At 38.8% G+C, this 15,170-nt stretch overlaps 1 long non-coding RNA gene across 1 annotated transcript in view; it reads right to left on the reverse strand.

The window, feature by feature from the left end:
• Positions 1-10,186, reverse strand: part of LOC309669178 — a 45,776-nt gene extending 35,590 nt beyond the window's left edge. The window contains exon 1 of the long non-coding RNA XR_014268887.1: positions 10,130-10,186. This is a non-coding gene — a long non-coding RNA (uncharacterized lncRNA). The remainder of the gene's footprint in view (positions 1-10,129) is intronic.
• Between the last annotated feature and the right edge of the window lie 4,984 nt (positions 10,187-15,170).

Consider the following 15,170-nt stretch of genomic DNA (forward strand, 5'->3'; position numbering starts at 1 on the left):
CCACAACACTACCTCACAATTATTTCTGTTGCAGCTGGACCTACTCATGGCTTGAAAACACAGAAGCAGAGGAGCTTGACATGCACAAAAACCAGGCAAACAAAATGTTGAGACATACACTGTAATAAACAAAACAAAAAAGAATAATGGCCAGCAAGAGTTCAAGACACACGTTCTGTTTTCCTGGGTTTGATTTTATTCCATTTTTCCGGAAGGTGGAATCTTAGAAGTATGCTAGGTTCTTTCATGCTCAGGAATGTCCAGGGCTGCAAGCAGAGTGAGACTGCAGAGAAACAGCTAAGAGGGACCTAAAAGAAAGGCTCAGTGTTAAAAAAAAAAAAAAAGCTATTAAATGCCTGTTAATAAGCTTTAAATTGAAGGTTTTCCTCTTAAACCCACTGGTTTAAGCCCTAGTCACCCACTTCTACCCTGCCGTTCTTCTTTCTCAAGTTCATACGGCTTGAGCTCGATTGATCCATTACTTCCAGAAAGGGATGGTGCAAGTCTGAAGCTTCTGAGCCTAGCAGAAAATGGGAGTCTTACTGAAAGCTACCTTGAAACACTGGCAAAAGACTGACTATCTGTATTAAGAGGTGTCTAACACACTCATGGACTAAATGATAAATAACAGCAGCTCTGGAAAATGAAGCACTCCAGTCAACCTACAAAAATTATAACATAAGTCTATCAACATACTTTTATCCCAATCTGGGTAAGCTGTTACAAGGAGTAAAATGATGTTCACTCAGCCCACATTTGCCCTCTTCTCAGTTAAAATTACTCACAGTGGAAATTATAAACATGACGGATCATACACTATTACTGTAAATTAATGTGAAAATCTAGTCTCACCCAACAGCTATGAAACAGCAACAGCATGCTCTAATTCCTGGCATATGTCAGTTTTGAATACTGACTTATAGGTAGAGCTACATATTTTTCTTCTAATATAAAAGAACACTGATAGTTTATCTAAAAGCCCTAAAGACCAGAACAAAAATACATAATATACTATAAAGAAATTAGGACTTTCTCCAATCACTGAGGCTGCAGAGTGCGCAGGAGTGCTATTAAAGTAAAGTAACACAGCATCTCAGCTGGATTTGCAACAAATGATAGTGCCACTTGTTCATTCCAAATGTGCACCTCAGTCCATCCCAGTGCACAACATCAAAGTGGAGTTATGTCCAGTGACAGCAGCTGCTACCGTCCCCTGCTCCTCCCCACTCAGTTTCAGAAGGACTGAACCTTGCGTTTAAATGGATTCTGCATTTGTGGGTAAAGGCAGCATGACTGCACCAAGTATATGTCTGACATCACCATCAGATATTAAAAATTAATATTAACTTGTATCTGTCCAATATATGTTTCATTTCTTCTCAGGTACAGAATTCCTCTCACTCCAGCCTAAGAATGTATTTAAGGCTCCAGACAAAAGTCATAAGATGCAAAAGACTAGGCAGCTTTTCCATCTCTGCAAACTTAAGTTTGACATTTTATCTTGAAGGTGTGTCAAATCAACAAACAACTTCACGGACCAAAGGTGGGAAACAAAAGCAATCAGCAAACTGCTCAGGTCTATATATAGTTCTGAAAATTCTGTAGTACGAAAGGGGACACAAACAGTTGGCAATTAGCTAGAAATGGAGAACATATATCCTACTCTATACTTATCTTACTCTGCCTATCCCTTAAATCTCTTTCCAATTCCCTGACTTGCAGTTGAGCCTCAACTTTCATCTTGCACCTGAATCAAGCAATCTTCAACTCAAGACTCATGGGCAGTATGACAAATGAAAGTTGGGACCACTGCATAAATCCAAAAACCAAAGTAGCTTTCTACTAGGTGAAATCCACCCTGCCTACAGAAGGGAACCTTGTGCAAAAGGAACACTGAAGTTCCAACTGTATAAATATACAGCCAGAGTGGGGAAAAAGGTAATTCAGTTTGTTGGATTTTTTAGAAATGTTATATAGGAACAAATTTTTAATTTCAAAGTAGAACTGCCCAAAATGAACTTATTTAAAGTAATACACGAAGTGTTAACATAAAATTTCAAAGGGCATGTCATGCTGACATAAGTATTTCTCCAAAAAATTGTAAATTCAAAAAAGCTGAAGTTTACCTTCAGTCATAAAATATTCTCAGTTCTTCTAATTCACTGCATTCTTTGAAAAAAAAAAAAAACACCACCACCACACCTCCACAAGTCCTAACTGTAACACAGACACTCCATCGATCTAAAATGCTAACTTTTTCCTTCCTTTTTTCAGTTTTCAAGACACTGACTTTTGATTGAGCATTTTATAGGCATTTTGTGCACAACAAACATATACCACTGATGCGTTTAGAAGAAACCTTTCCACTGATTTGGACACAAGTTTCCTCTGATTACAGGAAGTCAGAAACTTCCTGCTTGTTGCACTTCCCTCTACTTGCACTCATCCACCATTCTCTCATCCAGTCACAAAAATTAAATTAACAGGAGTCCAGATTTCTGCATACTTGAAAAGAAAAGAACCTTTTCAATATTATCTGCTACATATTTTCATGAAGCAGTAAAATTGGCAGGGTACAATCAGTATAAGTTTTATGTATAAATGTGAATCCACAATGAAAACCAAAGGAGGTAAAATCTTCGGCCTGTTAGCCTCAACTGCTTAATGCATTGTGCATAAAGATTATGGGGTATAACAAACTTTAAAAGGTATCGTCACAAGCAGCACCAGGTTGAGTTTTCAGTCTATAAAAAAATACACACATATATAAAAGAATTTCCCAGTTACGTATTTGAATTTATTAACTTTTCCCCGAAATGTGTACATTTATTAGCACCATAGGCATACGTGTAAATGATGTAAATTAAAAATGAGTCAGGCCTAAAGGAGGAAACACTATGCTATTGACTCATGAATAACTGAAAGACAAGAAAGGCTCCCACATATTTTTTTTTTAAATATGTCATTCCAATAGAAATAACAGGCTGTATATGCTGCAGGTGTTCAAGCCATCATTCTGAATGTAGAGATAAGTTTTATATGAAGCAGGACATGCAAAACAAGTATAAGTATCAGCTGAGAGCCACTCTTCTCACTAAAGAAATTAGTAACCCCATTATCCTCCCCAGCACAATTACCAAATAACTTAGCAGATTTACATTAAGAGAAGTATACTAAAAGTTTACTAGTACTTGTCCCATAAGCATTAGTACTATTCTCATTATATCCACTCTTCCACTCCTCAAATTTCTTTTACATAGTCTACTATTTAACACGTATAAATTACTCTTCATTTCTCCCATTTAACAAATTCATTTAAATTGTGCAATTTATTAAATATTTTACAGTGCACTCCTGTATTAGCTGTGATGGGACAGTATAAAATCTGGGTTCTAACTGGAGCTTCCCCTTTGAGTTGTTTTTTGGCCTTCAATAAGTCACTTCCCTCCCACTGCTATTTTCATTTATAGATGAAAGGCTCTACAAAACTACTAAATGTTAGTCATGAATACTCCAGATAAAGTTTAGTCAAGAAGGTACAAGAAATCAAAGCACCACCTTGACACTGGATTCTCTTATTCAGATTTACAGCGCAACAAGCATGGTGATATGAGAATGATTACGAAATAAACATGAAACATACCATAACAGGCTTAAAAGTCTCTACTTTTAAAAGAGGTCAAACTTACACCTGAAATGTCAGTGGGAAAACCAACAAACCCTTTTAAAGCAAAGATGATAGAAAAACTAATCACAGTGTAAGAAAATAATCTGAATTTTGAAAGAGAATCTGTTGGGGAAGATCAGCAAATACATCAACAGTTTTCAATTCTGCAACATCTCAAGCTTCAATCAGTGAAATACAGGCAGATCTTCATCTAGATACAGATACTGCCTTGCTGTGAACAATGACAGGAAGAAAAAAAGGTTGGAAGAAAGAGGGTGTGTATCCACATTATACAGGATGCAGGAGCCACTGGTCACATCCACCAGTGTTAATGGAATACTTCAGGACCCAGAATACAATCATATTCATCAACGTCACGCGAGATAAATGACGTTAAAAAATATAAGTAAATGGGCAGCATGCTGGCAAATCAAATTTGTTGTTAACACATCTAAAGCACAGTAGATAAGAACTAACCATCGGTGTTGCTCAAGTAACTACTGAGCTATAAGCTACTGTTAGCAATTCAGAACAGAGTGCTGAGCATGACAGTGATTATAAATACAACATTGTAAAATTTGTAAAAAGATTACATATTTCCATGGATAATGAAAACACCCACCTATATAAAATTACATATCAACAAGAAAAATACTATGGGGAAGAACACTCAGGATCAGCACTGTAAACCATTATAAACTGACAAAAATTTGAGGAGCTTCACAGCATGGTGATTACTCGACAAGTGAGAATTTTTTTGTAACTTCCTTTAAAACACCTGCTGTTGGCCACTGCAAGTGACAAAACAATGGCCCAGATGACAATTCATCAGATGCCAGGTACAATTCTTCTGCTAACATCAGAGCAAAGTCTAACTGCCAAAACCGCACTTCTACAGTTCTAGAAAGATTCTTTAAATCCTTCAACAAGTTCCATACCTTCCTGAAATTCTAGTCTATTCTCAATACACATCACATAGCTATACTTCTTCCCAACAGGAAAAAGGCCAAAAGTCCATTTGTGTAAAAGCTAGAGATTAAATAAAAATACCACTTATTATGAAGCAGGCACAATCCAGGTTTCAGGAAACATCATTCAGGCATTCAATTACTTGATAGCTCAGAACCAAAGGATACTGACTATATGTGAGCCTAAGGGTTAAATAAGACAGCTCACTCAGTAGGTGGTGACAGTAGAGGTCTGTTACAGACCATCAGCTCAAACTAGAGAACAGTAGGATTTTTTTTATAAGCCCATATTTGTAACGTGCAGAAAGAGAAATGTCAAACTGAAGTCTTTAATAATGAAACCTAATATATCAGGATCTTAACCAGCCAACAGTAAAAACATCAGGTTTTAAAAATTGTTAGCAACAGTTTTCTAAGAGCACTCACCATAACCGACACAGAGAAATTATCATATATCCCATTACAATGGCTAAAATGAGTAAATTGCTGGACAAGAAATTGGGGATAGTCTAAGAATTACTCATCATGATCAGATTATGTAGCCAGATAGAGATTACTGACATCTGTGTAAACATCTGATGCACATATCATAGTCCTGAGGTTTCAAAATTTCAGAAGCTGAAAAGGGTTATGAACAAAGTTGACTGGGAAGAAAACTGTTAGACAGAAAAACATGAAAATGGAAACTTCCTTAAGAGAGCTTTTATCTATGGTCAGGCAATTCTACAGCTAACAAAGAGGACAATTTTGGCTACAGCTCATCCTAGTTGTTCAAAACCTGATGTTTTTGAAAAAGAAAAAAAAATACGCAGGATCAACAATGTTCAAAAGGGGAAGATGGATCACCATCAACATAAATTAGAGTTATGGAGTGTAAAAACTGAGATATATGAAACATCCACGTATCACACAATCAAGAGTGTTAGTAACAAACACCATCTCAACAACAGCAGAGGCCTGTGAATAGACAGAGGTGGCACAAGTGTTAAAAATTGTAAGGAAAGATCAAAAATAGTCAATAAATACTTTCATTCTATAGTTGGAAAGATTCAAAATGGTATAATTGCAACACATTATATTGATTTTTTTTTTCCAACTCATTTGTTAAACAGATGTTTCAGATCAGATGTTAAAAAACATTGTGAGACAAACATTTTAAATCAGCATACTTGTTAAACTTATCCAAGAGTCCTGGAGTAGTCGGCCCAGCAAATCTATGATCTGTTGATGCTCTTTTAAAACTATGTATTTTAGTATTTGTATCTGCCTTTAAATGCTTGGGACTGCCACCATGCAGAGGAATGAAAACACAGTGTCAAAGGGACAAATCAAGTTTTAAGGCAGATAGAGAATTCAGATGAGTTAACAAGAACCAGTGAAAGACAGATGCATTCAAATGTATTCAAACAATAATTGCATGCCTTATTTTTAAATAGTGGAAAAGATGAATCACTGAAACTAGTCATCCAGAGAAGTAAATGGTAGATACTTGGTATCTTGATACACTTAAAAAAAAAAAAAAAAAAACAAAACCAAAAAAAAAACCCAAACAGCTTAGCCAAATAGAAGTTCAGAAAATAAAAGAGACAAAAACTGATGCTGTAATACATTTAAGGTGAAATGTTCATGTATTAAGACAGATTTGATCCCTACTCTACTGCACTAAATGCAAGCAACTTAAGCAAGCACATGAACTTTTCACATACACACAACTAGATTAATTAGTAGTGTGGTAATAATGTTCTTTAATAAACCTAAAATAACGATTTCCCAGCCCATTAACAGAACAAAAAGCCCCTCAAGTTAAATAGTACAGAAGGAAAATGTTGGTTTTTTTAAAAAAGAACACAAGATACCATGATACTGTCTCTTTTCTGCTGCATTCAGTTCAACATCACTGACACATTATTCTTCCTATTATTTTCAAACGATTCACAACCAGGCTTCAGGTCATGTTAAGACTCAGTGTTTTTGTGAAATCTACATCTAAACATTAACAGGGGCAGAATACCCATTTCTGTTCTGTTTGGTAATTCATCAACCTTTATCCAAAATATGCTCAATGTTGAATGTTCATCTCCAAGGTCTAGATGCAGTTTGACTACCTGCTCCAGCTTGGCTCTTGCTTCTTATCCCAACTCTCTGAGTATAACTATAGTCAACCATTTCTCCTCAAAGACTGTCACACACAGATTCCCATAAGATTCAGAGTAAACATGCTTTTTTCTATTCAACATCAATAAAAAGTACATGAATTATTAGACTATAATGTTATCCAACATGACAGGGATCTCAAACTCTGCATCATTTTCAAGTCCTTTTTTTAAAAGTATTTGATCACTGAAGCGGTGACATCAGAAAAAAAAATGACATTTGCATAACTGATAAAAACATTCTTAAGTAAAACAGACCACAGTAGCAACCTTCCTAAAAACTTAAAATGGCAACAGCTATGCCCCTTCTTTTGCAGGTCAGAAATTGAGTTTAAGCCTCACTAACATAACAACCAATCACAGACAAGCAATTCCTTCTAGTTTAACAGCCCTGTTCCTCTGAGAAACACTCAGACAAAAATCTGTGGTTTTATAGACTACAGACTGAACTGCTTTGGGCACTTTCCTGGGCTAGAAGAAAAAGCACACAAAGCCTATAGCTTCTTTACTACAGAGCAGTGTAGAGTCTAAGTCAAAGTTTAGATAACATACCACATTTGCACTCTGCAGACATCACTGGCTCCTGATCCAAAATGCTCTTACACATGCTAATCAACAAAGCCTCAAATGGACTAGGAACTGATTATCTCAGAAAGTGTCTAGCCTCCACAATTCTCAGCAACAGCTGCTGTCAATTACAGCAGCATACCTAACAGTTTAAGATAAAACTCCTAAGGATGGAGCAGAAAGTAAACTTTCTAAGACTTTGTCAACAGAATTCCTTTCAGGACAAAGGGCAAAACAGTTCTTTGCATCGCCCTTCCCCAGTGAAAAATGTAGTCATAATAGCAACAGTAATCCAGACACAGCAAAGATGATCTCTACATTAGCATAAATCATGGGCAGACAGAGAATGTATAACACACTTCCACCAAATTACATTTTATTTCCACATTAATAGGAGGTACCAAAGTCCAAAAGATGCAAGTGCTATTCAAATACAAACAAAAGAGAGAAGAGCAATGTTTGGATAAAGCAAACACTGCAACTCAAAGAAGGAAAAATGTGAGGGGAATGTTTTCACTCACATTCCTCAAAGGTAAGTGCCACTCTCGCAGGTGGAACAAAATTTTAAGAAAAGCCCCGAATCATTTGTGCATGACAGGTGAGCTTTGCTCATATGGCAGCAGAAACTGAAAAAATGTTTGTAAATGATCAAGTTTGTGGCTTTCCTCAGATTTCTGAGCTGAAATGAAGTGAAACATACAAGAATCTCATCCATTCAACTAATCGTTAAACAAAGCTACCCTACAAGCTTTATTTAATCGCCTTCCCATCCACAAGGCTGGAGAACAGACTCTTGTCTTCATCTCACTAACAAAAGGATGCTATTGATATCTTTCGAAATGTTTGGTTTTCATAGTTTACCATATATGTAGTACCTAAATTATAAAGCCATCATAAAATCTAGACGAAAAAAAATGCACCTTCTTCCCAGCATGCACTTCTACGTAAAAATAGTAATTGCTGCTGCTCTCATACCTTGTTATAAACTGAAGTTCATTATGTAGGCTCACAGTTCATACAAGAGTAAGCTCCTGTTGTTGGCTCAGTGGCAGTTACCAATTTCAAGTAAGAAAATATACAAAAAGTTTAAAAACTCAGCAATTGCTTTGTAGTAGGCTGTGTCTGTGTTAACTGACAGTCTGAATGTATTACAACACAACTTTAATTGTAACAACTCCAGTAATCACTACTACTATACATATATTCATATGACTTTTATGATAACAGCATTTAGGCCATACACAGGCACGTGTCAGTAAAAAAGAAGTTTAACAACTGGTAATTCACAACTGCGTAAACTCAGACAACTATTACATTTACCAAAAAAAGGACTGGTTTCAAAAATATAAATCAGTATCATCCACAATCAAGATATTTTTCTTACTGCCCAGTTTTAGATTTTATGGTATTTCAACCTGCGAGCTGCAAACATAACAGTGGATGATAATTCAGAGCAAGGTGGGATCTAAGACTAATTTAACTTAATGCTTCATGATCCCCAAATTCTTGAAAATATTTTCAATAATCAGCCCATATTTATTTGGAATACATTTTGGAAGCTATAGTTTTCACAGAGGAGGGACTATCAGTAAATAGATGAATTAGTGTGTGGCAAGTAACAGAAGTGACAAATAAGAACTTTAACGAACTTTCATTGGTCTGAAAAGAAATACTTCTCTCATGTGGTGCTTTTTAACCAAGTTTCAGAGTACTTTGTAAGGGAAGGCAAGCAGAACTACTGAGGGTAAAGTGGTGCACGGATGCTGTAGAGCTGAGTGGTAGAACTGGAAGAGTATTCTTGTCTCCCATCCCAGCACATTTTGGAATATGATTGTTTCACATGAATACCACTTTCATGCGTGTACACCACTAAAGGAATGTTATGCCAATATGATAGAACAACTATTTCTTAAAAGCAATAAAGCCTCCAAGATGTGCAATACCATAGGATATGCAGCTAAACTAAACTACTGATGGGTACGGTCCAGCAATCTAAGAGTATAAAACTTTTAAAACAGCTAAAACGCGCTAATTGCAGCCCTTGCACTGAAATCCAGACTTGTACACCACTTGAACTACTGTATCCAGAAGAAAAACAAGTGTGACAGTTAAACATCTACCACTGATGGCAATAAACTGGACAGGTAGCACAGCCTGAGTCAGAGAGGTGAGAACAGGGAGGAAGAGAGGCTCTGGGGCAGGAAAAGTGGAGGGAAAGCAAGCTGCTTCTATAAACTCTTTTTCAAGGCCTGGAGGGGGAAGAAAAAAATAAAATTAAAAAAAAAAAAAATCACGAAGACCTTAACTTCCCTCTTCAGCCACCAGAACCACCACCACCACCACTAAATAAATAAATAAATAAAAATCCAGAGGAGGAAGCCGCCGCCGCCTCCTCCTCCTCCTCCTCCCTCCCGGCTTTCACCTCCCAGAAACGAGGCGCTGGTTCCAGAGATCCTTGCCGGGGAGCACCTGCCCTCAGCACGCCCCGGGCCCAGCACCAGGCCCGGCAGCGGGCCGCCGCCCGCTCCGGCGGGCAGCCCCGCGGGAAGGAGCCTGAGGAGGCCGAGGAGAAGCGGCGGCGGCGACGGCGGCGGCAGCCCGGTACGCGCAGGCCTCGCCGCCCCTACCGGCCCCGCTACTGCCCACTGACGGCCGGGGCCGGCGGGAGCAAAGGCCTCGGCGGGGGCCGGCGCACTTTGACTGCAGGGCGGCCAGCGGGGAGAGGGTGCAAGCGGGTTAAGGGGAGCAGATGCTCTGGGGCTGGTTGGTTTTACCTGCTGCTGCTGCTGCCTGCAGTGGCATGAAGATCTGGCTCAGCCTCTCTCTCTCTCTCTCTCTCTCTCTCTCCCCCCCTCCCCGCCTGCCTGCCTCCCTCCCTCCCTCCCTGCGCGGCACACAGACCCCCCGCGCCGGCCCGGCGCCCTACGAGGGACGCGGGGCAGGGGGAGGCGGTGGGGGAGGCCCGGGGAAGGGATGGGAAGGGGAAGGGCTCCCTGCCCGCACGCGGGGACGCGCTGTGGCGCCGCCTCCCCCTTCCCCTCCCCCCCCCGCCTCCTTCCCGCTCGCTCCGCGCAGGCGTCGGCCATGCCGTGAGGCCGCGGGCGCCCACAGGGGCCCTGGCGCAGCGTTTGCTCCCTGCCTGTGTCGCCGCCGTTAGGCAGGCGCGGGTTGGGGGTGACCGGGGAGCCGGGCCGCGGCTGTGGTCCGCCCGGGCCGGCGAGGAGGCGGAGGGGAACGGGGAAGGAAGGGCGGGACGGGGATTGCCTCGTCGCGGGTTGTAGCGCAGCCGGGCCGCCGCCTGCTTCTCGCCAGCCCCGGCGGGCGCTGGGATATTTTTTTTTTTTAAATCGAGAGTTTTTCCGTTTGTTCGCGGCCTTTTGGCTTCTGAGGAAGCCCGAGGAGCTTCTATTTACCTGAGGCGTATGCAGAGTTGTAGTTACCAGTCACGCAAGGCCGGGGGTGGTGGGGGTGGAAAGAAGCTTAAACTGAGGTAATTTAACGTGAATGTTGTATATTGCTCCCTGGAAGTGACTGACCGGGTTCGGACTGGTTGGGAAACTTCTTCATGGAAAGGGGGAGACAGGTGGTGGGGTAAAAATGGAGGGTGGCAGGCCGTGTTTGCTGGGGCCGGGCTGGAGCCTCCTGCACCTGAGCCGAGGCAGTGTCCCGGCAGCAGTTGTCTCCTGAGCTGCCGAGCATGAATAATCCCTTCTGAAACACGTTTGTCTACAAACCGGTAGAAGTTCACCTGAGACAAAAAGCAGATTTGCAAGGCAGACTTGAATCACTGGCATGCGTTTTGAGATCAGCTTAATCAGAAAGGTTGGCTTGCTTAAGTTTTGGGAAATGCGGTAAATCTGCCATTTGCTTGCCAGATTTGGCGGCTCCAGTGCAAGACAGAAAGGACAAACTAGAGACATACTCCATCATCTACACATTTGAAGCCGAGTCTTGAAAAAATGAGCCTAAAACTGGCACTGTTTGACTATTAGGTCATGCTTTAGGGCAACATAGGAAGAAAGGTGATTGATCTGCTATGTACCTAGAAATGTGAAACACAAATAAAACCTAGTAAGTTTAGCATTAAATAAATGATATTGTAGGTAATCTCTGAAGTCATTTCTTATAATTCTGCTGATTCCCAGAAAGGAACTTTTTTGGTTTTGAGCCATTTCAGGGCAAGATAATCAGCCCGTCTATGTGGTTTTACCAAAGATACTTATAGAGGAAGTCTCAACTCCACGCCAGTCTACAGATGTTTTTGATTCCCAGATGTTTGATTAAGAAAAGAGAGACCAAAGTAGATTCGGGCCTGCTGATGATAGTGTTTTACAGCAATGCATTTAAATTTCTTGCTACAACAGATTGTTTAAAGTAGAAAGAGACATTTAAAGTTAAATGTTGGTAGATGAAAAAAGCACAGGACAAAAAAAAATGAAGACATAAGAATTTCTTTGCACGTCCATATATCCGTTAATTTCGGACAGACAGTTCTATTCAAAATCACAATTTTCTGTTTGTCTCTCCTTACATTTATTTTGTCTTAGAGTAGATCTTAATATTTAAAAAAGCCAAGCAGTCAGGCATATAATTCTTCTAATATCATGTTTTGAATACTTCAAAGAGTTCAGTGATAAAATGATAATTCTGTTCAATAACGGGGCACAGCATTTGATTTAGAAATCATACAGCCATCTACAGTCAGTCTGCGTATATCACAGTGACCTGTCCACTCTAAATACGTGGAAATGCGTATTTTCAGCTTTTGGAATACATGCATGCAAAAGTAGCATGTGCTTTGAGATGAAATGGTAATGTAAGGAATTATAGCACATCATATGTTGAAGATACAGGTGTATAGGCAGAATTCACTAAGTAAAAATTTTACTGAAAGCATTAAAACCTTTATAAACCTCTAGATTTGTGCTACTATTTAGAAAAAAAAAAAAGTGTGCACCTGCCTTTGGCACATACTCCCACTGTGTACTCAAATCAGGCAATTGTGAGTTGTCTAAATAACTACTGGAGTAATTATATGAGCATAGGATATCTAATTGTCTGTGCACTTAGGGGATGTCTTAAAAGATTTGGCCCTCTCAGTATTCTCAATATGAAAATTTTCCCATGGAAAATAAAAGCTAGAACAAAAGCCAGCAGGAAAAACAACAGCAGAATCTGCCAAAAGTAGTTTATTCTTGTTTCATTGGCAATCAATTGTTAGGCTCATCATAACACTTAAAATGCCAATTTAAGCATGAATGGAGGTTCCACCCCAAAATTAAAACATTGTAAGGAGATTAATCCCTTTTACTTACACAACAATAAATGGAAATTAAATTCCAAATAATTTCTCTGTTTTCAAGATTACAGGGGGTTAAGAACAAACTGCTTAGACTGTCTCAGTTTATGTTCAAAAGATGTCCTACTGCAGAGACATGAGTGAAGGTGTGTAAGCTTTGTATAGGTGAAGAAAATAACATTTTGACTCAACGGTGTTGACTAAAATATTCTTAGATTTAGAAATATATTTTAAATTTACTTGACTGCACTTTGGATTTGTGAAAAATCTTGGTTTCTATTTGCTTGTTCACTTAAATAGTTTAGTCTGTAATCTGTTTTATATAAGTCCTTAACATCTCAAATGTAAGTGGTATCCATAACAAAAAATGCATACTTTTCTCGGTAGAAGCCAATATAAGAGTAGGAAAAGTGGAAAATACTTACTTTCTGTATTCATTCCTTCCAGGTCTCACCTGATAAAATATTTAGAAATACATTCCAATTTCCAGTCCTTTGGGGGCGTGGGGTTGGTGTCCAATTTGGTTGTCAATTATAGAGTAAAGGTATTACATGCATATGAACTAGTTAGCAGGATTTCATCTGTTTTGAAAGCATATAGTATAGATTTGCCAGTTTAACAAAATATAAAGTAAAAAGTCTTGGCTTTTTGGCTTAGTTAACTCATGCATTCAAACAGAATATAAACATTGCTACAGATTTTTAATACATATTTATGTGAAGTGTATACAAAGTATTTTATTGAATGTATATATGTGTATGATTGTGTGCATATACAAATATATTTATGTAAATATACATACACACACTAGTTGTATTTTAAATTGTAACAGTATCTTGTTTGGATTTCATATTTCATCTGTAATCCAGGAAATTTTGGAATCTCAGGAATCTGAAAAAAATCTCAGGAAAGTTGTAATGACTGCGGCTTCTCCCGGGAGTCAAAAGAAGCTCTGCTTCTGTATCAGCTGTATTCTCATATAGAAACTGAGAAATACTTGCAGAGTACTTCTAGCGTTTCTAGACCCTATAATGAGAAGCATTCTATACAGACCCATTAAGAACAAAGTTATACTGATTTTAAACAGTAGACTCTGTTTGACACCGTTGTCAGCTTTCCGTTTCCATTGTAAATATTCGCTTACTCTCAAGTTCTGGTTTTGTACATTATTTTATAATATTTACCAATTAGAAGAAAAAAAAATAATAGAAGTTTTGTTCTGTCCTTTTTTCCATCTGAGCTTTCTTGAGGAAAAAAGTTAAAGTTTTGTTTCTGAATTGCAATATGGCTTGGCTGTAGGCATTCACACTTTAACTGAAATGTGTCTTAAATAATTCTAAAATTCTTGTTTTTAGTGAAGCTTAGGTCAGCTCTCAGTGAACCTGGATGTCAAATGATAGGATTCAGTGTAATTCTCCTGTTATTATTTACACTTCTCAAATACCTAACCAAAAATACAGCATCTTCCAGTGGAAACCCAGACATCTCATGGTTTCTTAGTAAAATAGCTTGGCATCCTGACAGTTATGTTCAAAATTATAAGTTTAATCACATAAGTTTTACAGAGGCACACTAAATGCGTTCTGAGAATTTTTAAAGGAATCAAGCAAAATGGAGTGAGCAAGAGGAATAGAGACTGATCAACTACTGTTGGAAAGAATAAAAAGAACCAGGGACTCCAGATTAGCTCAACTAAAATTTGCCGCAGGTGAGACTTTCTCTGAAAGGTGTAAAGAAACCGACCTCCTGATCTTGAAAGACACCGTGCATCAGCGGAGAGTCATATCAGCATAATCTGATGTACCACATAGCTGTCAGATCAGTGCCCAGAGAGATGAAGCTGGTTAGAGCAGAGCAGAGCAAAATAAAGATTTAAAGCAGATGGGCAAAAAGAAGATAAACTGGTTATTGGAAAAAGTTTCTTCTAAGATTATCCGAAAACACACAGTGATTCCTGTGAATGTGAGTGTCCAGGGCAACATTTTTGCATGTGGTGCCTTTGGTCCCAATTCAGGCAAAACCATCCATTGACACTTAAGTTCCATTGATTTCAGCAGAGCTTAAGTGCTTTCCTGAATCGAGGCTAATTAAGTGCATCACATACAAATACTCGTGTGCATAAATTGTTTACAGGATTGGGGCTTTAGGGCTTGTCTAAACAGAGACACTCAGGAAAATTAATCCAAATTAACTAAAGGTATGAATTTAAAGTGGATTAGTTAAACCACATTAAACCCCAGTCCACACTGGGGTTTAATGTGGTTTAACTAATCCACTTTAAATTCACTGTTTTAATTACTTTGGATTAACTTTCCTGAGTGTCCCTGTTTAAGCAAACCCTTAGTGTATTGAATAAAGTCCCCAAATGAGTCAAAATTAAAATAGACCCCAAACTAAATAAATAGCAATTCTGCATTGGCAAGGGATGAAATCTTTAATTTTTACAATTCCAGTGACTGTACCACCAACGTGCTGAGGAACAGCAGCGATGAGATCAAACTGCAGTCAGTGAAGAT

The sequence above is a fragment of the Vanellus vanellus genome, assembly GCF_965231255.1.
Source record: "Vanellus vanellus genome assembly, chromosome: 2".
Taxonomy (NCBI): domain Eukaryota; kingdom Metazoa; phylum Chordata; class Aves; order Charadriiformes; family Charadriidae; genus Vanellus; species Vanellus vanellus.